The sequence below is a fragment of the Macaca fascicularis genome, chromosome 2 (genome assembly GCF_037993035.2).
Source record: "Macaca fascicularis isolate 582-1 chromosome 2, T2T-MFA8v1.1".
NCBI classification, from domain to species: domain Eukaryota; kingdom Metazoa; phylum Chordata; class Mammalia; order Primates; family Cercopithecidae; genus Macaca; species Macaca fascicularis.
In genome coordinates, this window is record NC_088376.1 from 102,026,181 (window position 1) to 102,053,799 (window position 27,619).

Genomic DNA, 27,619 nt, shown 5'->3' on the forward strand with positions numbered 1-27,619 from the left:
ACGACATGACTCCCAATATCACAGGGGGGGAGGTACATCCTCCTGTGATATTGTTTCTTATATTCAGGGGAGAGGATGATATGACTCCCAATATCACAGGGGTTGTACACACCTCCTGCGATATTGTTCCTAATGTCCCGAAGGGGAGAGCATAATATTACTCTCAATATCTCAGGGGGTGTACACCTCCTTTGTAATATTTTTCTTAATATCCATGATAGGAGAGGATGATAGGACTCCCAGTATGGCAAGAAGTGTACAGCCGGCTGTGATATAGTTCCTTACATCCAGGTAGGGAGAGGATGATGTTACTGCCCATATCGTACAAAGTGTAAAACCCCTTCGATATTTTGCCTACAATCCTGAGGGGAGAGGATGATGTTACTCCCAATATCGAAGAAGGTGTACACCCCCTGGGACACTACGCCCAATATTCACGTTGGGAGACGATGACAATATGCCCAATATCGCAGGGGATGTACACCCACCCTAGGATATTGTTCCTATATCGAGAGTGGGAGAAGACGCTATTACTCCCAATAACGTAGGGGCTGTGGCTGTACACCCCTCCTGTGATATTGTTCTTTATATCCTAGGGAAGAGAGGATGATATTACACCCAATACCGCAGGGGGTGTACACCCACTCAGTGATGTTGTTCTTAATGTACTCCACCTCCCACCACGAGGGATATCGTTCCTAATATCCAGGGGAAGAGAGGATAACATTATGCCCAATATTGCTGGGGAGTATACACACCCTCTGTGATGTTGTTCCTAGTATCCAAAGGTAGAGACCATGATATTACTGGCCATATCGCAGGGGGTGTACACCCTTCTGTGATATCGTTTTTGACATTCAGTTGGGGGAGACGATCACATTAATCCCAATATCGCAGAAGGTGTACAGACCCCTGTGATGTGGTTCCTAATGTACAGGGGAAAGAGAAGAATATTACTCTCAATATCGCAGGTTGTGTATCCACCCTGTCCCCTGTATATTGTCCCTAATATGCAGAGGGGTGGAGGCTGACAGTACTCCCAATATCCCAGAAGGTGCACACACACCTGTGATATAGTTTCTAATATCCAGCGGGAAAGAGGCTGATTTTACTTTCGATATCGCACTGGGTGTACACCGCCCCCAACCCCGGGGTATCGTTCCTAATATCCAGGCGGGAAGAAGATGACATTGCTGACAATATCGAAGGGGGTGGACAACTCTTCTGTGATATGGTTCCTGATATCCAGGGGGTGAGTGGATGATGTGTACACCCCGCCTGTGATATGAATCCTAAAACCTAGAAGAAGAGAGAATGACATTGCTTCCAAAAACACACGGGGTGTACACCCACCCTGTGATATTGTTCCTGTCATCTAAAGGAAGAGATGATGATACTACTCCCACTACCGGAGAAGGTACACACCCCCCTGTGATATTGTTCCTCATAACTTGTAGGGGAGAGTGTGATATTACTTCCAATATGACAGTGGCTTGACACCCAGTCTGTGATATTGGTTCTGCACACCAACTCTGTGCCCCTCTTTTCCATGCGTTCTCTCCTCACTGTTGGAACCTCGGGGGAGGCTTTATCTCTGGTTACAGATGAAGAGACGAGGGGTCTGACAGGTTAAGCAAGTTTGTTACTGGAAAACGGTCCCGATCCAGACCCCAAGAGAGGTTTCTTGGATCTCACAGAAGAAAGAATTCGGGGCGAGTCCATCAAGTGAAAGCAACTTTATTAGGAAAGAAAAGGAATAAAAGAATGGCTACTCTGGCCGGGTGCAGCGGCTCACTCCTGTAATCCTAGAACTTTGGGATGCCGAGGCAGGTGGATCACCTGAGGTGAGAAGTTCGAGACCAGCCTGGTCCAACATGGCAAAACCCTGTCTCCACTAAAATACAAAACATTAACGGTGTGGTGGCAGGTGCCTGTAATCCCAGCTACTAGGAAGGCTGAGGCAGGAGAATCGCTTAACCCAGGAGGCGGAGGTTGTAGTGAGCCAAGATCATGCCATTGCATTCTAGTTCGGCCAACAGAGCAAGACTCCATCTCAAAAAAGAAAAAAAAAGAAAAAAAAAGAAAAAAAAGAATGGCTGCTCCATAGGCAGAGTGGCCCCAAAAGCTGCTGGTTGCCCATTTTCATGGTTATTTCTTGATCATACGCTAAACAAGGTTTGGACTATTCATGAGTGTTCCAGGAAAGGGGTGGGCAATTCCCAGAACTGAGAGTTTCTGCCCTCCCTTCCGAGACCATGTAGGGCAACCTCCAGATGTTGCCATGGCATCTGTAAACTGTTGTGGCGCTGGTGGGAGTGTCTTGTAGTAGTTAAGGCATTATAATTAGCACATAATGAGCTGTGAGGGCAATCAGAGGTCACTCTCGTTGCCATCTTGGGTTTGGGGCTTTGGCCAACTTCTTTACTGCAACCTGCTTTATCAGCAAGGTCTTTATGACCTGTATCTTATGGGGACCTCCTATCTCATCCTGTGACGAAGAATGCCTAGCCTCCTGGGAATGCGGCCCAGCAGGTCTCAGCCTCCCTTTTCCCAGCCCCCATTCAAGATGGAGTTGCTCTGGTTCACGTGCCTCTGACAAGTTGGCCTGGGTTGAGTGTTCCCTAGTGTGTGGTTGTTGGAGCTGTTCCTAGCAGTAACAGGTATTGTCAGTAGGAAACAGGCCTCTGTTAGCCCTGGGGCTGGCACTCTGCCCAAGTATGTCGGCCTCATTTTAGTGGTGACAAAACTGGGGCTCAGAGACATCAACTCCCTCATCTCGAACCCCCAGACTGTCAGTGGTGGGCTGGGGTTATGAATGTGGGGCTTGAAGACCCATCGTCTCCTCTGGTCCCCCAGTCTCTGCTGCCCAGGAGAAACAGGATCCCAGGATCCAGGCCCCTCATGGCACCAGCCAGGGTGGGTGGAGATGAGGAGGCACAGTTCCAAAGCCCCCCGGATTCTGAGGCAGGTCGGGGGCCGAGAGCAACCCGGACCTGCGGACCCCACCCCGAGAAGAATGGCTGCAGGTCCGGCCCAGCGGGCAGGAGGTCTGTGTCCTCAGTCAACGTGACGGCGCTTCCCGCTCCTCCAGCCAGCCAAGGCCGTGCCGTCTTCACGTTTCCAGTCATGCGGCCTCCTCTCCAATTCCCAAGCCCAACCCACAGAGACAGCGATCTGGGGTCAACGTGAGGTTTGTCAGCAGCTCTGACCCGCTGCTTCCCGCCAGCCCCGCGGCCCGTTCTGGAAAGCTCTCTGCTGTCCCCTGGTGGGGAGGCTCGGGGCAGGGCTCTGGTTGCAAGCATGGGGTCCCAGAACCTCCTGGCTCTGTCACCTCTGCTGGGTGGAACACCAACCCAGGACTGAAGCAGCAGATGGGTGCCTGATTCCTTATTATCAGAGCTCCGCCCACTGACAAGTCCCTCTCCGGGCCTCAGTTTCCTCTTCCATTAAACAAGGGGCTTGGGGGATACAAAGGAGAGGTAACAGCTTAGTGAGGATGGGAGGTTTCTTCTGGGGAGACGAATACATTTATGAAACTTGATGGCGTGAGTGGTTGCACAGGACTGTGAATGCACAAATGCCACATTATTTGCGTTGAAATAGTTAATTGCATGCGATGTGAACGTCACCTCATTTAAAGTGTTTAAAAGAGGGGCCTGGGAGAGTGCAGTGTATGCGAGAATCGCGTGGGACACCCACAGTCTCTAACCTCGGTTTCCTTGCCATAAACTGGCAGAGACCGTGTGAGCTGTGTTCCTGGGGCCCAGAGATTCTAAGAAGGAAAACCTGGGTTTCCAGGGACTGGGATGAGGGCTGGAGGCCGGAAGGGGAGGGGTATGTGGGGACGGCTGGGGGGCAGCCCAGATAAGGCTTTCAATACTGGGTACCAGCATCTACACAGGCGAAGATCCCCGCATCTCACTTCCCGCAGGGCTGACCAGTGGCCAGAGGTGGGACTGGCCAGGCCTGGCCCAACCAAGTCTGGGAGCAGAGGACACTGAGTGAGGGATCCCTGGGGCCACCCTCACTGGCCTGTGGCTCTCCTGACACCACAAGAGAGGTCCAGGAGCTGACCTTGGGTCCTAATGGGGGACATCTTCCTGGCTGCAGGCTGGCAGGGTGGTGTGGTGGTCAGTGTACTGGGCTCTGTGTCTCCGCCCCTACCTGCTGTGTGACGGTGGGCCAGACACCTAACCTCTCTGTGCCTCTATTTCTTCAATGGCGAACAGGGACACTAGCAGCCCCCACATCCAGGCACAGTGGCCTGAAGGTTAAAGGCAAGGGTGGCACGAGACCTACAGCAAGAACTCTGAGCAGGGAGAGCAAGGAGCTGCCCAGAGTTCCACCACCATCTCCCCCCTGGCCGCCGAGGAAACCGAGGCTCATGATGACCTGGCCCAGGTCTGTTGGACTCACAGTTGTTCTCATCCCCAAGATCAGAGGGCTGCCACCAGGGAAGGAGATGGCCCCCAGACACAGCCCAGGAAGCACACAGGGAAGGATGCCCTGGGGACTTCGGTATGTTATTGCAAAAAAAAAACCATTTATTGCTATTTGAACCCTGCTTTCATGCCTCCATTTCCCAGAAAATGAGCCACGGGAGACACCAGGAGAGGGAGGAGACCATCCTCCTTGCACAAAACCCACTCCCTCGGATGCTGTCCTCAGCGAGGGTGGCTGGGGGCCAACCAGGGGGCCCACCCGCAGAGTGGCAGAGGAGGCAGGTTGACCCTGTGGACGTTGAGCTCTGTGGCGAAGGTCCTGGCCTTCTGGTAGAAGAAGAGCGACTTCTCACGGTCCAGGAGGAAGTTGTGGGAGATGGCGGCCGGCCGCGTGTAGATCTTCAGCTGTGCCTTCTTGTTGCCCAGGTCCACGGCGGCTGCCAGTGCCAGCTGGTAGTACCCGGCTGCATCAAACAGGTCCTGAAGGGGACAGGTCATGCTCAGCAAGAGGGGGACTTGGAGCCCGTCTTCCCAGAGGCCGTTCCTGTCTCCAGGTCATTCCACATGTCCAGCCAATGCTGGCTCACCCCATGAACCCCGAAGCCTGTGACACTGCTGTGGTCTCAGCTGCAGGAGGTGGGGATGACACTGACACCCCGGAAGCCTTCCTGACTGCCCCTACGCCCCACTCACCCCAAGTGTCCTGCCCCAGTGCCACCCTCTCTGCAGGCAGTGGCTGCTTTCCCCATGGGCTGAGGTCAGGGCAGATCCTGCCTGCTCTGAGAGTTCCATGCAGGGCCCGTGGCTCCAAGCCACAGCAGGGGCACAGCGTTGAGTGACCCAGGCTCCCCTCTGGCCCCTGTCCATGCTGACCATTTCCAGGCCCTCCACGGGACAGGCCAGGTACAAAACCATCTCACAGGTGTTCTATCTGGCAATGTTCCCTGAAATATTGACGGAGTGTGACTCCCCAGACATCCACTCCCATTTTCAATGCATCTTTGGCTCAAACTCACCATCCCTGGGTTGGGATGCCGTCTCCCAGACCTCCTCCTTGACCCTCCCATCCCCCACCCGGCTTCTCCCCAGGCGCCTCCTCCACATGGGGTCACCCAAGGGACCTCTCTAAGACCCATGCCTAGCCTGTCCCTCTACCATCTCAAGATGACTCCCAGGGCCAAGGACAAAGTCCAAGATGCAGCAGTCCATTCCCCCACTGCCCCGCCCCACACACGGCGCAGGGGCGTGAGAAGGCCCCGAGTCACCGCCACTGCTCATCCAATGCCCCTCGGCCCAGCCGAACACTGGGCTCTGTGCTGGGTGCGTGGCTGAGCCTAACGTCCTTGCTCCCAGTCTGAGGGACCTGGGAGTGAACACTGACCACACAGGGTGGCCCGGGCTGTGGCAGAGGGAAGCCCAGGAGCCTGTGGGGGGCCCAGGAGGCCCCAGACTCAGCCAGGGGTGGAAGGCAAAGGCTTCCTGAAGGGGTGGGGACATCCCAACTAAACAGGAAGGAGCCAGCCAATGCATATGTCTCTGCGTGTGCCTGTGCATGTGTCTGTGCATATGTGGGTGCCTGTGTGTCTGTGCGTGTTTGTGTGCCTGTGTGTGCGTGTCCGTGTGTGTGCCTGTGTGCATGCCTGTGTGTGTGTGCGCGCCTGTGTGTGCGTGTGCCTGTGCCCGTGTGCATTTGCGTGTGCATTTCCATGTGCCTGTAGTGTGTGCAGCAGCTAGTGAGTGGCAGGCTGAGCCAGGACACACCTAATCCTCCCTATTCCAGGGCTCGCTCTCACGTGTAGACTAAAGGGGACCCCTTTTTAGAGGCAATTGGCAAAGATGCCCATTTACCCCTGCCTCTCTGCCAGCCTTCCAGGCCCCATGCAGCCCGGCTTTTTCTCCTACTCCTCTGGGCCCTGGGTCCAGAGCCTACTATACAAGGAGGAGGGTGTAGTCTTGGAAAGACAGCCGCCCTTGGGGAATTCCAAGTGGGCCTCCCTGTGGGAAGCTGGCCTGCGCTGACAGCATAGTCACGATGAGGCCCAGAGGGCTGTGCATGGGAAGGAGGTGAAGGAGGGCTGTGCATGGGAAGGAGGTGAAGGAGGCCTCTGCCCCTCAACCCCAACCGTGGACTTTGGCCTCTCAGGTACTACTTGGCCCTTTCCTTCCTCCTGGGCAAGCGGAGTGGGTGGCAGGCTTGACCAAAAGAGATAAAGGCCTCTTCTGGGAGGCCCGTCCCCCTGGGTCCCAGGCGAGCCCCTGAGCGGTGAGCAGCGTCCCTCTGGGTCTGACACTTGGCACCTCCCTGTCTGGCTGGGACTTGGGAGGCCACAGGGACCACTTCTGACCACCAAGTGTCGCCAGCACTGGGCGGGGGCCTCCCGGGCAGCCCCAGGCCTGCGGTGGGGGATACGGGGTGGGGTCTTAGGGCTGCCCCAGCTCCTCATGTTGTTCTAAGGCCCCCAAGATCTCGGCCCCAGGACTGGAGTGCCCTGGCCCCTCAGCCCATAAGGAGCACTGACGCGGTGCCGGTGCGATGCTGAGGAGGGGCGGTGCCTGCTGGGCAGAGGGGTGGAGACACCCCAGGTCTGAGTCTGACAGTCCCAGCTCTCCACCCCTGCAGGGCTGGGGGCAGAGGGAGCACAGCACCTCCCCTCGAGACAGACCCGACCCAGCAAGGCCTCAGCCTGGCTGGCTCAGGCCCCACCGCACCTGCCCCGAGCTGGGGTTTCCCTGTCTGTGAACCCAATGGTAAGACACTGGTCCCACCCCACCCTTCCTGGGTGATGTGAAGATTCAAGGTGTCTCGGGGCTCCAGGAGGGAGTTGCTCAGTGCAGGCTGGCACCCTGGGCAGGCTTCCTAGACGAGGCGCCAGGATTTGGGTTGGATCTTGCAACGTTGATTCAATGTGAGGATGATGCCGTCCTCCGAAATGTCCTTCTCCCGACCCTGTTTTCTTTGTTAAATGCAACTTGACACTTGACTGTCAAGAATCAGCTTTGGTGTCATCTCCTCCAGGAGGGCCCCCCGACTACAATCCTCCTTCTTTACCCAGAGGACACCATTGCCCACTCATGTGTCAGCCTCCCGGGCTGAGACTGAGTTCTTGAGGGTGGGGCCTGGCCAGCTTGGGAGCTGGGTTGTATCTGCTGACCTTGCCGGCTCCTCCAGCCACGTGCAGAGCTCCAGGGAGGCCACTGGGCCATTCCTAAGGAAGGCTGGAACCCAGGCCTCTGGGGTCTGGGTGGAGATCCCACTCCAAGGGGGCCAGGAACACCCCAAGCCCTGCCCCTCCCCACCCACCTTCAGGTCGTAGAAGATGATGTCACCGAGCACCAGGTACACCTTCACGTAGTAGAGGGTCTCCTCGTCGAACTCTAGCGGCGAGTTGCAGAGCTACAGGACCTTGAGGTAGAAGTGCTTTGCCAGCTTGCCATGACCCAGCTGATGGTGCAGGGCGGCCAGCCGGTGGTAGGCCATGCGCTCGTTCAGCTGGTCCCCTGGGGTGCAGGCCAAAGGGGCAGGTGTGAGGACGTGGCTCCCTGGGGCAGGGAGGGCACAGGCCCCTCAGGAGCAGGTATGCAGACCCCAGGCAGCACACCTGGCTTGCCTCCAGGCACCTGCGGTCACCTGGGCAGCTCTGGCCAGTCCCTTCTGGGTTCCCAGACTCACTTTCCCATCTGCAAAGCAGAATTAATAAGGCCTGCCCCTGTCTACTGTGAGGCTTTGGCAAAGTCGGACTTGGATGGCCCAGCTCTGTGCCTACACATAGCCACCTGCCTATGCTCACTGGTTTTAACCAGGGGAGCCCAAAAGCCATGCAGTCCAGGTGCTCCCAGGCACCCCAGCTCCAGGCAACCCACAGACATAACATCCGACTCCTCCTGGGTGTGTCACAATCAGAGCCCCCTACTTTGGGGAGTCAGCTGCACACCTACTGTGTACTGGGCCACAGGGCACAAGGCGCTGGGGCATGTGGCCTGCCTAGGGTTCCCTGTCTCTGGAGGGGGACAGATGACCCTGGCACAGCACCAGGGGATGCCCGGCCTTAAGGGGCAGACTGTTGGAAGGGGAACTGGGATTTTATCAGCCAGAGAGCTGTGTGGTTGATGAGGGTGGGAAGGGTACAAGAGAAAGGGAATATGCCACTCGGCCTGGCACATACAGGGACCAACGAGATGCCTGGCATGTCTGGAAGGCAGAGGGCACACTGGGCGGCCCTTGTGGTCAGCAGCGGGAACAGGCAGAGGAAACAGAGCTCAGTCAGGCAGGGAGCTCTGCACTGCGTGAGAGACCTCGGGCAGTGCCCCACAGCCGGACGGGGAAGCCAGTTGGGTAGATCTGCCTGCCTGGACAGGAGACCAGGAAAATCCAGCAGCTGTTTCAGCTCCTGCCCTGCAGACCTGGAGGCTGGGCTCTGGCAAAGTGTGGGTCCTGGCAGGGTGGGGGCTCAGGGGACTTACCCAGAGTGATGCTGAGTGCTAGGGCCACGTAGGCAAACTCCAAGCACTCCTGGGGATTTTCCAGTGTGGCCAGCAGTGCCACCAGCTTGTTGCACAGCTGTAGCTGCAGCGCCGCCTTGCGGTTGCCCGTAGTCATTGCCAGGGCCAGGACCCGGTCCTACCACACAGGCAGGTGGCTCAGGTTTCCCGTAGCACCCACCTTGCCCAGCGCCCTCCTCAGAGCTCAAACATGTGCTTGGAGCTTCCCACACCCCAGCTACCCCTGCACCTCCACACAGCTCTGTGCTCTGGGATAACACACAGTTCAGACACCCAAGTTGGGGGCTGAAGAATCACCTGAGGCCCATCCAGCTACACCCGGCAGCCTCAGACCCGTCTCTCCCACCTGGGCACCGGGGGTCTGACTCAGGGGAGCCAGCACTCCTCTCTGCTCTAAAAACACCACATTTATCTGTGCCCAGGGCTGAGCCACACCGTGAGCTCAGAGGAAGGGAGAAGCCATCCCACTTCCGGGTGCATGCAGACCTGGGCCTCCCACTGACATGCTGTGTGTCCTCTGACATGTCCCTGTGCCTCTCTGAGCCTCAGTTTCCTCATCTGAAAGATGGGGACAGAACTTTCCGCTCATGGTTGCTTGAGATCATCAGGTACAAGGGTAGAGCCATTGTCACATCCAGGCCCCGAGCGTTTTTCCCGGGCAGGGGCACGGTCAATATCATGCCCGGTGAGACCACTTGGAAACTAGCATGTGCATGGGTGGCCCTGCCTCCAGGTGGGAGGCCTCTGCCCTGCCACACCTGTGCCTCAGCCCTCCAGGTGCCCCCCTGAGGCCCACCCACATCAGCCCACAGGCCAGCTCACCCACATCAGCCCACAGGCCAGCTCACCCGGTAGAAGGACACAGCTTTCTCCCGCTCCCAGGCCCCACTGACGAAGATGTCTCCAGCTGCCTCAAACAGCTCCAGCCCCAGGTTGGGGTCGCCTGTGTACAGGAACACATTCTGTGCCACCTGAAAGGAGACAGAAGTTCCCTCAAGACCCACACCTGGTGAGGTAGCCACGCCCACCTTTTCCAGCCTCCTTCCTCTCACACACTACAGGTACACCTGAGCATTTTTCAGACCCTGTGCATTAGGGCTGCCCCCACCACTGGCATGAGGACAATGAACTGATGCACCTGAGTGCCAGGAGATGACTGAGCAGCTGCAGCCCAGGAGCCCGACACCTGTGAATCCTACCACCAGGGCTAGCCGTAGCCCACTCCCCCTGCACTCAAACCAGTCTCCGTGGCCCCCAGATTGCTGGGAGCCCATCCCCTGGCTCCTTTCTGCGTTGCCACATCCCTGCCACATCAACAGTGTTTGTGGGTGGGCCTGGTCCCCTCTTGGCCATGAGCTCTTGATCCCTCTCCTCAGCTCAAGGAGGTATACAGCAGGTGCTCAGTAATGAAAGCTTCACCAGGCTTGTGGGCTTCACAATTTGTTCCAGATCACACTGTGTTTGGGAAAGCCTCTGAAAACAGCCACTATGATAGATTCATTTTGTAAGGAAATGTGCCACCTGGTGCTTGGAGCAAGTTCTTCTGTGTGTTAACTGAGTGGTCACATTATTTGAGCATGTGCTGTATTTGAGCAGGTGCTGGGCACTGTGAGGGGCCGCGCCTCTGCCCTCAGGGAGAAGATGCTGGCCACTGGGGGAGGATATGAGGGAACCAGTTGGAGGGAGGAAAAAGGCACACAACAGGTGCTCAGCAGTGGCTTAGGAATGAGTGGATGGATGGATGAATGGATGAGGAGATGTAGACACATGGATGGATGGATGAGTGTGTAGATAGATTAATGCTGGGATGGATGGATGGATGGATGGATGGATGGATGGATGGATGGACGGACGGACGGGTGGGTGGATGGATGGGTGGATGGGTGGATGGATGGATGGATGGATGGATGGATGGATGGATGGATGGATGGGTGGAATGATGTGTGTATGTCTGTATGTATGTATGGGTGGGTAGATAATGTATGGATGGGTGGAGGGTAGATGATGTATGTGCATATGGATGGATAGATGGTGGATAGATGAATGTATGGATAAACAAACTGACAGATAGATGAATGGAGGGATGGATTAATAGGTAGATTGGTGGGTGGATGGATGAATGATGGATGGATGGACGAACAGTGAATGGATGGATGGGAGAAAGGATGGATGATGGAAGGATGGATGGATGGATGAATGGATGATGGATGGATGGAAGGATGAACAGGTGGATGGATGGATGATGGAAGCATGGATGGATGATGGAAGCATGGATGGATGATGGATGGATGGATGAATGGATAAAAGGATATGTGGATGGATGATGGATGGATGGAAGGATAAACAGGTGAATGGATGGATGATGGAAGGATGAACAGACAGATGGATGGAACAACAGGTGAATGGATGGATAGACGGGTGAATGGATGGATAAAAGGATGGGTGAATGATGGATGGATGAATGGACAGATGGATGGACAGATGGATGGATGAATGGACAGATGGATGGATGATGGATGGATGGATGGATGGATGGATGGATGATGGATGGATGAACAGATGAATGGATGGATGATGGAAGGATGGATGGATGAATGGATAAATGGATAGATGGATGAATGATGGATGGATGAACAAGAGGTGAGTGGATGGTTGATGGAAGGATGGATGGATGACAGATGGATATATGGATGAATGGATAAATGGATGAATGGATAAATGGATGAATGGATAAATGGATGAATGGATGAATGATGGATGAATGGTGGATGGATGAATGGTAGATGGATGGAAGGATGAACAGGTGGATGGATGGAAGGAGGAACAGGTGAATGGATGGTTGATGGAAGGATGAATGGACGGATGGATGGATGAACAGGTGAATGGATGGATAGACAGGTGAATGGATGGATGATAAATGGATGGATGATAAAAGGATGGATGATAAAAGGATGGATGGATGAATGGACAGATGGATGGATGATGGCTGGATGGATGATGGATGGGTGGATAAATGGATGGATGGATGGATGATGGATAGATGGAAGGATGAACAGATGAATAGATGGATGATGGAAGGATAGATGATGGAAAGATGGGTGGATGATGGAAGGATGGATGGATGGATGAATGGATAAATGGATGGATGGAAGGATGAACAGGAGGTGAGTGGATGGATGATGGAAGGATAGATGGATGATAGATGGATGGATGGATATATGGATGAATGGATAAATGGATGGATGGATGGATGAATGATGGATGGATGGAAGGATGAACAGGTGAATGGATGGATGATGGAAGGATGGATGGATGAATGGACGAACAGGTGGATGGATGGTGGCTGAATGAATGGATGATAAAAGAATGGATGAATGATGGATGGACGAATGGATGGATGGATGGATGGACGATAGATGGATGAATGGAAGGATGAACAGGTGAATGGAAGGATGAACAGGTGAATGGATGTATGATAGAAGGATGGATGGATGGATGGAAGGATGAGCAGGTGAGTGGATGAATGATGGAAGGATGGATGGATGATGGATAGATGGAAGAATGAACAGGTGAATGGATGACGGAATGATGGAAGAATGGACGGAGAGATGGATGAACAGGTGAATGGATGGATGGATGATAAAAGGATGGATGATGAATGAATGGATGGATGGATGGACAGCTGAATGAAAGCATCATGGATGGATGGAAGATGGTTGGATGGATAATGGAAAGACGGATGGAAGGATGGATGGAAGGATGGACGAACAGGTGAATGGATGGACGAAGAGGTGAACAGAAGCATGATGGATGGATGGATGGATGGATAGAAGGATGAACAGTTGGATGGATGATGGAAAGATAGATGGAAGGATGGATGGATGGACGAACAGGTGAATGGATGGATGGACAGGTGAATGGATGGATGATAAAAGGATGGATGGATGATAGATGGATGGATGGACGGAGGGATGGATGGATGGACGGAGGGATGGATGATGGATTGATGGATGGATGCGTGGAAAGACAAATAGGTGAATGGATGGATGATGGAAGGATGGAAGGATGGATGGATGGATGATAGATGGATAGATGGAAGGACCCACAGGTATATGGGAAGATGATGGAAGAATGGATGGATGATGGATGGATGGATGGAAGGATGAGCAGGTAAACAGATAGATGATGGAAGGATGAATGGATGGGTGGATGGACAGGTGAATGGATGGATAGACGGGTGAATAGATGGATGAGAAAAGGATGGATGAATGATGGATGGATGGATGGATGGATGGATGGATGGACAGATGGATGGATGGATGGATGAACAGGTAAATAGATGATGGAAGGATGAATGGATGGGTGGATGGACAGAGAGTGAACAGCACAGGGGTCCTCCTGCATCCCTTGCCACTCACCTGGATGTACAGGTCCACCAGCTCGCTCTGCTGCAGGCTGTAATAGATCTTCCCTGCTTGCAGCCAGGCACGCGCCTCCTTCTCTTTCTTCTGAAGATCAATGAAAATCCCCAGACTTCATTTAGTGTAGTCCAGAGTGGATTTGTAGGCCCTGGAATCAGACACAGGTGTCAGAACAAGGGCTTTCATCCTCCTGGAACCAGTCTGCCTCCTCCTGTGGGTCTGGTGACAGATGAATCTGGAATGTGCGGACTGGGAACGGCCCTCTTGTGTGTGCAGTGTTCTGCCCTTCCCAAGCTGCTAGGAGGGCCAGGGTGAACACACACAGCATGGAAAAGATGAAGGACATCCTTCTGAGGGAATTGAGCATCATGCTGCCCTGTAGCAGGAGGAGTGTGCTAGTCCATCTCCCCTGCCTCCCAGACATGGCCTGTGTCTTCTCCACACGCACCAGGAGCCGTTAGTGTTCAGAGGCTATCTGGGCCGATGGTTCTCAAGGTGTGCAGGTATCACAGTCACCCGGAGGCCTGTCCCTATAGCTTGCTGGCCCTGCCCACAGAGCTTCCGGCTCCACAGGCCTGGGGCAGGCCCTAGAACTCCCACTTGCCACAGGCTCCTAGGTGACATAGATGCTGCTCTGCTGGTCCAGGGACTACACTTTGAGAAGCATGGCTCTAGCACACTGGCCCATTTTCCTTCTGTGAACCTGAGACCAAGACTGGAGCCAGTCTCCCAGGTCCCCATGGAATCTGGCTCCTTCCCTGCTCTCTCAGTAAGTCCGACACTCGAGGGGGTGTGACTGCAGCAATGTCACTGGGCCCTGTGGGTGGGGTGGCCAGGGCCATGGTTACCCCACCAGGTCAGGATGCTTGGGGGAAGCCGAGTAGGCCACATATGGGATGTGAGACCTTGAAACCCTGCCCCAGGGAAGCAGGTGACACAACTGGCTCTGTCTTCTGTGGGAGAGAAGCCACAGGTGGCTGCTGTGGTCACATTTAAGGGGACAGATGAAGGCCAGGAGTGAAGATTCAGGGCAGGCAGAGGTCAGATGACAAAAGCCACCATAGTAGGAAGAACAGCCCAGAGTGCACGTACTGCCTCTGCTGGGGTGGAGATGACCTTTGACCCAACAAGGGAGGCTCAAGCTGGGACTCACGGGCCAGCAGCAGCCCTGGAACGACCCCAGGCCCACCAGCTCAAAGCATCTGATGCCAAGGAACCAAATGATCAAAAGGAGAGGGGCTGCTAGGGTCCTGGGCCAGCTTTCTTGTGCCCCCCTCCCTGCCCTGCCCGTCCCCACCTCCACCACCGCAAAGCCAGACCTTACCGCTCGGTACCCAGGGACAGGTAGAGCTGACTGATGGTCTCCAGGGGCTGCCCCTCCAGCACCTTGTCGGCCACCTTGCGGGCCAGGGAGAGCTGGAGCTCATGGTAGATGACACACTGGGCCTCGCTGGGCATGACGGTGCCGTAGAAGTAGCACAGCCGCTGGACGGCCCACAGCTGGCCTGGGCAGAAGACAAAATGGAAGATGTTAGTCTCCCAGCGTCGAAGCGAGGCTGGCTGGGCTCGGAGGCCCCTGCGCCATGCTTGCCTCTTTCACACCTCTGTGAGCCTGGGCCCCATAGGTGGGGAGACTGAGCACAGACAGGCCATGCACCCATTTCAGGACAGATTCCGAACACACAGTCACATGGGCACACCTTGGTGCAGATGCTCATGGTAGAGGCCGGCCTTCTTTACAACTCCCAGGGCCGAGGTCCTGGCCAGGCTCGGCCCCTGCACCAGGCCATCTATTTCTGCTTCACAAAGCCTCTCTGGCCAGGACCACGGCTGCCTTCAGCCTGAGCTGATGAGGCCAGGGGCACAAGTAGCCCCTGTCGCAGATGGAACCCTGAGAGAGCAAAGCCAAGCGTCATGTCTGCCACATACGGCATCATGTTGGGGGAACGGGGTTCAAAGCTGGGCCCTGGCGGTGGAAAGCTTCTGATTTTCTAGTGCCAGAAACATTCCGGAGATTAACACAAGAAACCAGGTACGCCGAATGGACATCTGTTACACACACCACCCAACAACAGCTGAATACACAGTCCTCTCGAGCACCCATGGGACATTCCCCATGACAGACCATGTGCCAGGCCACAAAATGAGCCTCAGTGAATGGAGAAGGTCTGAGACCAAAGCAGAGGTGTTCTTCAGCTGTACTGGCATGAAACTGGAAATCAACAGTGAAGGAAATGTGACAAATTCAAAAATATGTGGAAATTACACACTCCTAAACAACCAGTGAGTCAAAGAGACCATCAGGGAAACTGAAAACTAATTTGAGAAGAATGCAAACAAATGCACAGCCCGGGCCAGCGCGGTGGCTCACGCCTGTCATCCCAGCACTGTGGGAGGCCGAGGCGGGAGGATCGCTTGAGTCCAGGAGTTTGAGAACAGCCTGGGAAACATGGTGAAATCCCGTCTCTATAAAAAAATAAAATATAAAAATTAGCCGGGTAGGGTGGTGCACGTCTGTAATCCCAGCTACTCGGGAGGCTGAGGCATGAGAATGGCTTGAACCTGGGTAGAAGTTGCAGTGAGCCAAGATTGCACCACTGCACCCCACCCTGGGCAATAGAGCAAAACTCTGTCTTTAAAAAAAAAAAAATAGCACAGTGTACCAAAAATTCCAAGATGCAGCTAAGGCAGTGCTGAAAGGGAAATTTATAACTGTAAATGTCTACATTCAAAGAAAGAAGAAAAATCTCAAATCAAAAACCTAACCTTCCACCTTGAGAAACTAGAAAAAGAATGAACTAAACCCAAAGCAAATAAAAGGAAGAAAATAATAAACATGAGAGTGGAAATGGGAAGTAAAAATACAGAGAATGGAAAAACAAAAGAGATAATCAACAGAACCAAAAGTGGGTTTTTTGAAAATAATAACAAAATTGACAAATCTTTCACCAGACTGACCAAGAAAAGAAAGAGGGACACAAATGACTGAAATCAGAGACTGAGCACCATGGCTCACGCCTGTCATCCCAGCGCTTTGTGAGGCCGAGGTGGAAGGATCACTGAGGCCAGCATTCAAGACCAGCCTGGGGGAACATGATGAGACCCCATCTCTAATAAAAAGAAATAAATAAAAAATTAAAAACCCAAGTTTCTAAAATGAGAAATGAAAGAGGAAACATTATTGCCAACCTGACAGAAATAAAAGGATTCCATGAAAACACTACGAACAACTCTACACCAACAAATCAGACCATCTAGACACAACAGCCAAACTCCTAAAATGACACAAACTACCAAAAATGACTCAAAAATGACCCCAAGTAAGCATGTGGGGTATCAGCCCCGCCCTCGGTCTCCTCGACCGTTCAGCGCAGGGTGGGGAGATAGGGAAGCATGATCCCCGTTCCCTGGCCTGCATTTCCAAGTCTGAATCCCCCAGCACCCTGGGGAGGGCCTCGTAGGAGGAGGTGCCACAGGCTATTGTGCCAGGAGCCACGGGAGGCTGCAGTGGGGGTTGGGGCGCTGGATTCCTGGAGGGTCTCCTTCCAGTCAAAGAATGCCCCTGGGGAAGAAGCCTGGGTCTGAACCTCCCAACCCTCCTTGGGCAGATGTGTGGGACCGGGGCCCCTTCACACGGTCCTTCCCAAAATCTCATCCCTCCTAGGGCCAGGAGTGGGTGCCAGGCCTGTGCTGGGAAATGGGCAGATTTGGCCACAGCCCCTGGGGCTCTGGTCCAGGCCACAGGAGGCAGCTCTGAGTGGTCTCACGATGCCATGACAAAGCGCTGCAAGGCAGAGGGGACCCACAACAGTATCCCTTGTCTCGGCCATTTCCCTGGACTCAACTTCCTCATCTATCCTCTGCGGCCTAGATTTCGGACAGCCCTGCCCACCTACTGTCCATTCACTGCTCAGTCTGCAGTGACTATTGGATAGCACTCCATGGCTCCCCAGTGCTCTTGGGGAAAAGGCCAAGCCACAGCCTGAGGCCCCAGGCCCTGCTTAGCTCTCCAGAAGAGCTTCTCACCATCCAGCACCCAACCCACGCACTCCTAACTCTGCACCTCCCTGCATAAGCCCTGCTCACTCACCCCCGCTCACACCCCACTTATCCCCGCTCACACTTCTGCTCACTCACCCCAATCACACCTCCGCTCACTCACCCCCACTCACTCATCTCCACTCACACTCCCGCTCACTCACCCCATCACACCTCCGCTCACTCACCCCCACTCATCTCCACTCACACTCCCGCTCACTCACCCCCATCACACCTCCGCTCACTCACCCCCACTCAGTCATCCCCGCTCACACTCCTGCTCACTCACCCCCATCACACCTCCACTCACTCACCCCCACTCACTCATCTCCACTCACACTCCCGCTCACTCATCCCCACTCACTCACCACCGCACCCCACTCATCCCAGCTCACACTCCTGCTCACTCACTCCCATCACACCTCTGCTCACTCACCCCCACTCACTCATCCCTGCTCACTCACCCCCATCACACCTCCGCTCACTCACCACCACTCACTCATCCCCGCTCACACTCCCGTTCGCTCACCCCCACTCACTCACCCCCACTCACTCACCCCCACTCAATCACCCCCACTCACTCACCGCCGCTCACACCCCCTTCATCCCCGCTCACTCACCCCCACTCGCTCACCCCTGCTCACACCCCACTCATTCCCGCTCACACTCCCACTCTCTCACCCCCATCACACCTCCACTCACTCACCCCCACTCACTCATCCCCGCTCACTCACCCCCACTCACTCACCACCACTCACCCCCACTAGCTTATCCCTGGTCCTTCACACAGGCTACACCACCAGCCCCTCCCCCACCACCTATTACTTGACTAAATCCTCTCAACCCTCTGGTCCCAGACTAAGAGTCTTCCCTAACCCGGGGCCAAGTGCTGCCCCGCCATCACGCCACTCACCCTTTTGTGGCTTCTCTGGCCTAAAGCTCACATTCTCACGCTCAGTCCCTGCCACCCGAGGACCCCACAAGCCCCATTTATGGGTGGGGCCTGGCACACACTGCACAACGAGCTGCTTTTGCATGAACTGCTCTGCGGCTTTGGGCAATCACCCGCCCCATGTCCTCTGTGAAGTGGGATGACAGGTGCGCAGGCTGCCAACACACCAAGCAGATAACACGGGCACAAGAACCGGCGTTCAGGGCCTGGCTCATGGAGGGGCCCCAAGTCCCAGCTCAGCAGAGCCTGTCTTGATCCCAGGGTTATGGCTAGGGATTCCCAGCATGCAGGACTTTCCGTGCTCAAGGCAGCATGGTCCCTGGGCAAAGTGGGAAGAGCTGGCTGCCCCAGTAGGGCAGAGGGCCTGGCCCTGCGTGGGAACCGCCTGTCTCCAGGGCGCTTGCCAACATCTGCTGCTGGCCATGACTCAGCACTTTCGATGGTAGAAAAACCACCACTTGTTTCTGAATCACAAACCCCAGGTGTGCCCTGACGCGAGTGGCCCCGGAAGGCGCACAGGAGGAACCGGGGCACTCACTCTCCACAAGGCCCATCTCCACAGCGACCAGAAGGGCCCACTCATAGTAGCCCTTGCCCTGCTGGGCCGGACCCTGGTGGGTGCAGAGGTGGCCCAGCTGCAGGAGCACGTGGGTGAAGTCCCGGCCACACTCCCTGCAGGGCAGCCTCGAGAACAGCCTCACGGCCTCCAGGAGGTGGTGCTGGGCCAGCCTGCTGGCACCCGCGTGCAGACATAGGGTCCCGAAGTTGGCCAGCACCACTGCCTGGTTCCTCCGCTGGCCCAGGTCCTGAGCCACCCGCAGGGTACGGTAGTAGCCCTAGGCTGCCTGTCTCATCCGGCCCAGCAGGGCAAGGGCTACTATGCCTTCAGAGCCACGTCTCTCTCTTGTCATCTAACCCATTTAAACTCTCCTTTCAAACTATATGCCAGACCTAACCACTTCTCACCTTTCTCATCATTTCCAACCAGGTCCAGCCCTCATCAGAGCGCTCTGGGTTACTGCAAAAGCCTCCCAATCGCCAGGCACAGTGGCTCATGCTTGTAATCCCAGTACTTTGGTAGACCAAGGCAGGTGGATCATCAGAGGTCAGGAGTTCAAGACCAGCCTGGCCAACATGGTGAAACCCCTCTACTAAAAATACAAAAAATTAGCCAAGCATGGTGGTGGGTGCCTGTAATCCCAGCTATTTGGGAGGCTGAAGCAGGAGAATCACTTGAACACAGAAGGCAGAGGTTACAGTGAGCCGAGATCGTGCCATTGCACTCCAGCCTGGGTGACAAGAGCAAAACTCCATCTCAGAAGGTTTAAAAAAAAAAAAAAAAAAAGCCTCCCAACCTACCTCTCTCCTTCCACCTTTCACCCTGCCCTGCATTCTACCTTCCACTCTCAAACATTTCAGAAAAAAAAAAAAAATTATATCCACAGAGAGAGAAAGAGAAAGTGCAAATGGGGTAAAATGTTTGGGGAATCTGAGGGAAGAGTATATGGGAATTCTCTGTACTATTTTTGCAACTTTTCCATAAGTCTAGATTATTTTGAATTCAAGAGTTAAACAAAGAAAAAACAAAAACCAAAACAAAAACAAAACACTATCTCCCTTTGTGAATCCATCCTGTCTTTCCCCTGGCAACTGAAGGACACTCTCAACTAAGCACATCTATTTTTTCATGAACACTAAAAGAACCCTTGACTAGTTTTGACTTTCTGTGCTTGGCAGTAGAATTTCATATATATGTGTGTGTGTACATATATGTGTGTGGTGTGTGTGTATATACAGAAAGGGAGAAATATATATGTGTATATATATATAAATATATTGTAAATTTACAATGGTAATGTGTATACATATAAATATATGTGTGTGTGTAGATATATATAATACATACCCCATAGCCTGTCCTTAACCAGTTCTAAACTTAGTCGGAAAAACACATACCTAAGCAGAGAATTTCAAAATAATATGATGAACATTTTGATAGAGGGATGTGTTGCTATGGAACATGCTGCTAAGACACAAAACCTCCTAGATGGGGCAAAGAATGAACGAAGTTTTGCACCTATAGGCACCCCCTCTGATATCCCCTCAAACGTTTATATTTATATGCATTTGTTTCCCCCAGGACCCCCGTTTCATAAGGGTTAGTCCTAGAGCCTAGCAAGTTCCTACTACAGCTGGCACACATATGCCATTCAAGAAACAGTGGCTGAGTGAATGACGAGTTAAGAACCATTTGTCAGCCAGTGCTCAGTAATACAAAATGCACTGGTATGCAAATTATATTTTTGTTGAAAGCAAGGGCAGGATCACAAATTATCTTTCCAGAGAGAGCAAACCTCAAAAGCTTCTTTACCCTACTAAAGCACGTTATAAGAAGCTCCCCTTATATAAAAGAAAACCTCCTCATTCGTTATCAATGGCATGGAAACCTAATAAGCCTTCACCTCTGATGACATCTCTTCCATCCCCAGGGCTAGAAGAAGGAGGTTCCGGAAACCCTGGTAGTTGTGAAGGTGGCTCCCAGCTCTGACAGTCTTGAACCCTGTGGGTGCGGGGGTCACACAGCAGAAGAACAACAGAGGGAAGCATCATCAGGCTTTGAATATGTTTGAACCAGAGATGGCAAATAGGCTGCAGCCAACTGAAAACACCAGAGATTCATGGTGGCCACCTGAGGGGTTGTGCTCTTAAAAAACAAAAATTAAAATTAAAAATTAAAAAATTAAAAAAGGAAGGGGTCAAGAATCCATCAGGTCTGACTGAGATGTGTATCAGTGACTAACACCCCATATGGCAAAAGTACTCCGGTGCGCTTTGGGTACTCACAGCTTCAGCAGTATTCAAAGGCGTGTGCTTCCCTAAGACTAAGCCACGGGAATACCCCCAGCAACAATGCCAGGAGAAATGTCTAACATGGATTTGGCTAGAAATACAGTTGTCTTTAACAAATTAACACTGAATAAATCCTGACTTATTAGAGCCTGCGAGAATGACATTCTCAATGATAACAGTTATCACTACAATCTCCAAACATCTGCGATCCTGCGAGGAGGAACTGTGACAGCGCAGGCCACGTGTCCAGACTGCTTCCCAGACTGCCTGTTACAGAATAAAAGAAATGAAACCCCCCCTAAGAATGTCTTCACTCACATTTAGCCAGTTGTTCCTTTGTGTGCATCTCTGTGCTAAAATGGCCATTCTTCCCCACAGCCTGAAGTCATACGCTAAAATAAATGAGACTCACATGAAGCCAGAAATGTGCAGATGCCAAGGAAACCAACACAAACAAAATGGGCTGGAGAGTGTGGCCAGGAGGATGGTACTTCCCAGGAAGCAATTACTTCATCTCTGCCCATGAAGCAGGCAGCTGTCACTGTCCCCCAGGCCCACGCCAGCCACTCGAAGTAGGTTCTAACCAAACTACCTCCAACAATCAACATAAATACACCACACAATTGGCTTCTGAAAGGACACCTTGCAACCAACAAGAAACTGCTAGCACAACTTTGAAAAACTGTGCAACTAAAATCCTTGGAAAGGGATCAACACTGCCACATTTTGACTCAAATACTGTTTCGTGGTAGCACTGCAATAATTCACTGAAACAAAAGAATGAATGAGGAACATTATATAAATGAATATAAAAGAATGAATGAAGAATGAACATTATATAAATGAATGTTTATATAGGAATCAGAGGAAGCATGACTAATCATTTAAAGAAATAGGTCAAGAAACTGCTAGGTTCAGATGCTACCGTGAGACACTGTCAGGGCCTTAGGCAAATTCACTTCTCTTGGTCCTGTTTCTAGGTTCATCAAAAATCAGCTTCGGATTAGGGAATCTGTTGCTTTCCAATGCCTTCCTTCTGCGATTCCAGCCCAGATTTTAGGACTGCTCTCCCACTTGGTATATGAAAGCACTTTCTATGTATAATAGCAAGAGTACATTTCTGTGTTGAATGCGGTTTGGGACCTACTCTATGAGGCAGAATATCATCATATAATTTTAAGCATGACAACAAGACACATTCTAGATAAGGATAACACATAAGGCGTGGCCATACACCTGTGCGTGCCTGGCAGGGAGATGGGGAAGTCTCATTTAATGAAGCCGGGGTGCCTGTTGCACCTTAACATCCTCAGTCCACATCAAGTTCACAACGTCCTTCTGACATCAAACCACAGGTATCACATACTTTTCCATACTTTCCACCCAAGATTAAAATATGCAGAGCACCGTGATAAACACACCTCCATCCCCAGCATGTGGGCTCACATTCTGTAGAATTACATACTTTCGGGGCAAAATGGTGACCAGGTTGTAGCGGCAAGCAAGACTGGGCTCCGTGGGGACAGCAGGCCCTGCAGCAGCCATCACTCCTGTCGCCACAGTCTGATGCAGCTGCAGAGAAGCTGTGGCTGAGGCCATTCACTTTGTGAGAGAACCGCACAGGAGGGAAAAGGTAGGGAAGAGGGCAATGTCAGGCTTCTGAGCCCAAGCCAAGCCATCGCATCCCCTGTGACTTGCACATATATGCCCAGATGGCCTGAAGTAACTGAAGAATCACAAAAGAAGTGCAAATGCCCTGTCCCGCCTTAACTGATGACATTCCACCACAAAAGAAGTGAAAATGGCCGGTTCTTGCCTTAAGTGATGATATTATCTTGTGAAATTCCTTTTCCTGGCTCATCCTGGCTCAAAAAGCTCCCACACTGAGCACCTTGTGACCCCCACTCCTGCCCACCAGAGAACAACCCCCCTTTGACTGTAATTTTCCTTTACCTACCCAAATCCTATAAAACGGCCCCACCCTTATCTCCCTCCACTGACTCTCCTTTAGGACTCAGCCCGCCTGCACCCAGGTGATTAAAAAGCTTTATTGCTCACACAAAGCCTGTTTGGTGGTCTCTTCACACGGACATACATGACAGGCAGGTGCAGAGCCAGGGAAGGATCTGTGATGAGAACAGAAAGGAATGCGCCTCCCTGTACACACACTCGGATTTTATGACAATGTGGGTAGGGGGCTGAACTGGATGCCTGAGAACATTCCTCCAAGTTCCTTTGCTGATTTTCTAAATATTGGTGTAAAATCTGAATTCAGAAAATTTTTTTAAATCGCTTCAATCAACATCTTTGTCTGGTGCTCAGCATCAGGTCTACATGATTATCTAGAAAACCAACTTCAGTTCTAAGGCTCACGTCCTCCTACAGTGTCCCAGGGATTTTACAAGGGAACGCACCTCTCATTCGCATCAAGAACACACACAACTACCATTAAATAAATGCTTAATTTGCTTACACAATTTTTTAAACACCCAGATTTGAAATACAATAAAGAAGACAACTTTTTGATAGCTCTGCTTGCCAACTGGGAACTGCAGGTGGAGAAAATAACCTGCCATGATTTCTAACCAGTCAACCACCTGTCTTCCCTGGCTGCAGTAGGAGCAATCTTTCTGAGCTCAGGATGAAAAAGAACCCAGCTGGTTAAGGGACAGATAATCATCAGTTCTCAGCAGGCCTCCCAGGAATCCCCATGTGATACGTAGAAGTAAAAAGCTATCAATGACCAAGCATCTGGACGCTTATCCCACCTTGCCATCTGCTTCTCCTGCCATGCAAATATAAAATTAATAAGCCTGCTATTAGAGAACAGAGTTGGTGCTGCATCTGTCTTCCTAAAATTACGGATAATTACCAGCCCACAATGGCTTCTAATCAGATTTGAGTGGTCCCTTAGACAGGAAGCTAAAGTGCCTCAGCCCTAAACTGAGAAGAAAACAGAAACTGGAATGTTCTAGGTTTGATTTTTTCCCCCTTGTTCTAAAGTTGCTGTTCCCAAATCTCCTTCTACTGTCTTGTTTATAAAATGTATGAGAAACAGGGAAATTAAAAGACACTATAGAAATGGCCACTTTTTCTAGGTACAAACTTCGTTAACATGATTTTCAGTTGCTGGGCTTTTTCTCCACAAACTGTGAGCCTGGAGTACATTTTTCTCCCTCGTGGTTACACATTCAGAGTCAGGGAAAGTGGCTTTAGCAGTAAAGAGGGGAGTGCAGTGAGAAGTGACTGGGCACTGAGAAGGGCAGACAGGGACTCTACCTCGGTGTCCTGCAGCATTCCTGGGCCTCGGCCTTTACTTTTCTATCTGAACAAGGGATCTAAAGGCCCGTGATTCTAGGCCACGACAGCTCTTCATACACACATACGCAAATATCACACGCCTATGTGAAAAGCTGTGACACTTGGCTGATTCCCTGAAGAAGTTATCTTGTATCATTTCTACTCAAGTACTCCACCTCCTTCCAGACAAGTATCTGAGGATGATGGGCTATCCCACAGCAATGTGTGTAACCTCTCCTGCTTATGATCCCTGTTCACATAGCATTTTCCAAAAGCATTTGGTGTGAAGTGACAGAAGAAAGAAGAAGAAGGTTCTTTTAGCCCATTCATTCATTCATTCATTCATTCATTCAACAAATATTGACTGACTACGTGCCAGGCACTGGTGATATAACAAGGAACATATATATTTTTGTAGGTAGAGACAGACAACCAAAAAGTATGTTAAAGAGTGATCAATGCTGTAGAGGAAAATACACCAGGAAACAGGAAAGAAGAATACCCCTAGCCACCCTACACTGGGGTGATGCCAGCGTTACAAAATGGAAACAGCGGCCTGGCACGGTGGCTCACACCTGTAATCTCAGCTCTTTGGGAGACTGACGCAGGCAGATCATCTGAGTTCAGGAGTTCAAGATCAGCCTGACCAATACGGCAAAACTCTGTCTCTACTAAAAACATAAAAATTAGCTGGAGGTGGTGGCACACACCTGTAATCCCAGTTACTCAGGAAGCTGAGGCACAAGAATCACTTGAACCTGGGAGGCAGAGGTTGGAGTGAGCCGAGGTCGCGCCACTGCACTCCAGCCTGGGTGACAGAGCAAGACTCTGTCTCAAAAACAGTAAAAATAAAAATAAAATGTAAACAGAGAATAAGATACCAAAAGAAAGAATGTGAACGATTAATTGTAACAAAAGCCTTTGTAAGCTGATACTTTCCTTCCTGGATCCTTGTACCTTACAAATGGAAAAAAACGGTGGGTAGGGGTAGCATCAAAATGATGGTGATGTTTTAAGATGGCTTTGGGTTTCAGATGTCTGACAGCCATACTTGAAAGGACACAAAGATAGATGTGTACCCGCCCCCCATCCGCTACACCCTTGTTCTGCTCTCTAATCTTTGCACATACCAGAGATTTCGTAAGTTCTGTGAGTACCTGGTTTTCTGCACGTACCAGAGATTTTGTTTTGCACATACCAGAGATTTTGTAAGTTCTGAGGCAAGGTCACAAGACGTGTTTAAGTAAGATAAACTCTTGCTGCCATAAACCTGCTCTCCCGCCTCAAAGTTTGAACCAAAATATCAGAAATGGCAGGAACCAATCATAGTTAGCCAAATCGCCTTGTTCAAACACTAGCCAATCATATATCTGATTTGTATAATAACTCTATGCCCACTTTTCTTAGACTATATAACATTGTTCGGAGCTGAGTGGGGGAGCTCTCCTGCCCGTCTCGTTTCACGAGCGAGGGAGAGTTCCAGGTTCGAACCTGTAATAAAGATCCTTGCTGCTTAGCTTTGACTCTGGACTCTGGTGGTCTTCTTCGGGGAATAAATGGTCTGGGCATAACATACTCATGTACTTCAAGGAGAAAGCTCTAGCTCTATAAGCCATCTGGGCAATGGTTTAATGTCTTTTTTTTTTTTCAGAGGGTTTTTAAAGTACAGGAAAACGTGTGTGTTTATTTGGCTGCTCTGTGCCTGCACACGTGCAAGCTGTGCTAACAGGTTTTTCCATGTTTTGCTGAATTTGCCAGCTTGCCATAAACAGGCTTCCATGTCTTAATTGTCTATAAATGGCACAAACACACAAAAATGCAAATCAAGACAAGCTGTCCCTTCAACTGCTGCTGCCATGATGACAGCGAGCGACAATTGGCCAAATCAATACATGGAGACTGAAGCTGTCCGGCAGAGAGCACAGGGCCGACTGCTTTTCCCATAGCATTTAAAGAAACAAGCGGAAACAGCTCTCCACACAGGACAGACACGTCCTTTGTTCTTTGAATAAATGCTGCCAATGCCCAAAATACTTTCTCCATCACACTATCTATATGGAATTCAAGTTCCTTCCAATACCATGAGTAACGCCAGTGATAGACTATGTTTAGCCATAATGACCCATTAGCATTCTTTTTCCTCTAAAATGTTGAAATAATAACATTGAGTGTGCACTCACGAGGTGCCAGGCTCTGAGTTTGATCTCGTTTAGTTCTCATTGAAATCCGGTAAGATCAGTACCATATTCTCTCATTTTTCATAGATGAGGAAACTGAGTCACAGAAAGGCTAAGTAAGTTGTCCATGGTCACAGGTTATTTAGGAACTTTTCTCCAAACTTTCAAAAGTTAACTACTGCCACTATTACAAATGGGTTTCTGTTTGTTTGTTTTTCTTTTTTTTTTGAGACAGGGTCTTGCTCTGACCAGACGAGTGCAGTGGCGTGATGATGTTTCACTGCAGCCTCAACTTCCCGGACTCAAGTGATTCTCGCACCTCAGCCTCTCCAGTAGCTGGGATTACAGGCATGAGCCACCACACCTGGCTAATTTTTTAATTTTTATTTTTTGCAGGGATGGGGCTTCACCATGTTGCCCAGACTGGTTCCGAACTCTGGGCTCAAGAGATCCTCCCAGGTCGGCCTCCCAAAGTGCTGGGATTACAGGTGTAAACCACTGTGCACAGCCCTACAAATGCGACTTGTACAAAGTCAGAGCAGTGAGCAGGAAGAGAACAGAGACTTCAGTGAGTCTCCTGGATGTTGCAACACCATATCCCTCCTCCATACCGTAATGTGTCTACACCCACCAAGCTCCTAGACGTTGAAGGCAGGCCAGCTCAGAGACGAAACAGCAGTAAAGAAAGAGAAGATGCAGACATGCGTCTTGATTTCAGTTCGAGCGTGCGTCTCTCCCCTGCAGCTGCACAGGCAGAAACCAGGGGCCGTGAGTCTGAGGCAGTGTGTTTGGTTCCTGGCAGGTAATCTTTTGGGAGACCATCCCATACAATTAGTGTTACACTTCTCAAAAAGGAAGTGAGACTTTTATAGAAAAATCGAGAAAGGTCTAATAAAACCACAAAAGGATAATATAACAACAAATTAAATTCATCTGTCC

The 27,619-nt window shown here is 51.5% G+C and overlaps 1 pseudogene; it reads right to left on the reverse strand.

Moving 5' to 3' along the window:
- Positions 1-4,521: 4,521 nt before the first annotated feature.
- On the reverse strand, positions 4,522-18,460 carry LOC135969453 (SH3 domain and tetratricopeptide repeat-containing protein 1-like; annotated as a pseudogene).
- Between the last annotated feature and the right edge of the window lie 9,159 nt (positions 18,461-27,619).